The sequence below is a fragment of the Mus caroli genome, unplaced genomic scaffold (genome assembly GCF_978045245.1).
Source record: "Mus caroli unplaced genomic scaffold, Mus_caroli_1 scaffold_11, whole genome shotgun sequence".
Lineage (NCBI taxonomy): Eukaryota > Metazoa > Chordata > Mammalia > Rodentia > Muridae > Mus > Mus caroli.
In genome coordinates, this window is record NW_028227266.1 from 102,745,420 (window position 1) to 102,746,987 (window position 1,568).

Here is a 1,568-nt window from a genome sequence, read left to right on the forward strand (position 1 = left end):
AACTGTTGGCATGCTTCTTACCTTTTTGTCTCTAGGGAGGTCAGAACTTTTTTGAACACTTCCTCACACTGATAAGATCCAAGAGCCTACGAACAATGTCTTTGATTTCATGGCACCCTCCATGCCTTCCCCTTTGCTTCTAAAGAGTTGAAAGGCTTAAGAGACCAATTGTAAGTCCGGTGCCTGTTAATCTACCAGGCCTCCAGAGCCAGCGGTGTGCAGGGCTGGTTTCCATCCTAGAGATAAAAGGAAGAACGCCCTATAGCATGGCATGGCGAAGAACAGGCTACAAAGGGCATGAAATATTCAACAGTAAGAACAGAATAAAAGCTTTCCAACAACATCTGATAATCAACAGCAATTACGCTTTAAGCCAACCTCATCAGCTACAGGTGTCCCCCTACTCCTCCTCTGCCTACATGTCCGCTCTTTGAAGCATGCTCCTTTAGGCTCTATTTTAAAACTCCCCTCATCTTGGAAAATTCTTGTCCCTAAAACTCCAGTTCACATATCTGACTGTCCATCAAACATCTCTGCTCATCTTAACTAACTTCATCTGAAACATGGACTTCCTGTGTTGTTTCCCAAGCCCATTCCTCTCTCTGCCATCCCCATCTAGTCAATGGTGATTATATCCTACCAGCTCACAAGACAGCCACTGACAGATGTTAGACCATTCTTTCACAAATGACAGCCCACCTGCTAGCAAGTCCTGTGGGTCACATGCAAAGTCCAACCACTTCCCATGGCCCCCAAAATGACAAAGCCCACCTAAGCCAGCATCGCATCTTGCCTAGACTGTTGTGTTAGTCTACTAACTGGGCTCTGCACTTCCATGTGGCCTTTTCAGAAGCCAGAATGAATCCTTAGAATAACAAATCCAATCATGTGCTTTCACCATTCAGAATCCTCCCGTGGCTTAGAATGCCACTCACAGTAAGATCCAAACTCCATGATTGGCTCCCTATGGCTCTTGTCTATCACTCTTCTCTGGCTCTGCCCACTCCAAGCTCACTGGCTTCTCGGCTGTTCATAGAAAATACCCAAGTGCCTACTGCCCTGCTGCTTTTGAATTCCTGTTCTCTCTGGCTAGAGCCCCTCTCCTATCTGTGGAGTTCACTCCTGTCCTCCTTCATTTATGAGTTCTACAAATTGAGAGGGTAGCGAGATCTTCCGTCGACATCTATAGAAAGGCAAATAGCATATTCTAGAAACCTCCACTTTTCTCTTCTTTTTTGTTTTTCTCCAAAGTACTTACTGACCTGAACATTAAATAATTAAATAGTTAAGTTTTCTGTCCATCCTCCTGAGTCAAAATTTGAGTTTCAATAGGGTAGAGATTCTCTCTCTCTCTCTCTCTCTCTCTCTCTCTCTCTCTCTCTCTCTCTCTCTCTCTCTCTCTCTCTCTCTCCTCTCTCTCTCCCTCTTCTCTTTCTCTCTCTCTTCTCTCTCTCTCTCCCTCTCCTCCCTCTCCTCCCTCTCCCTCTCCTCCCTCTCCCTCTCCTCCCTCTCCCTCTCCTCCCTCTCCTCTCCTCTCCTCTCCTCTCCTCTCCTCTCCTCTCCTCTCC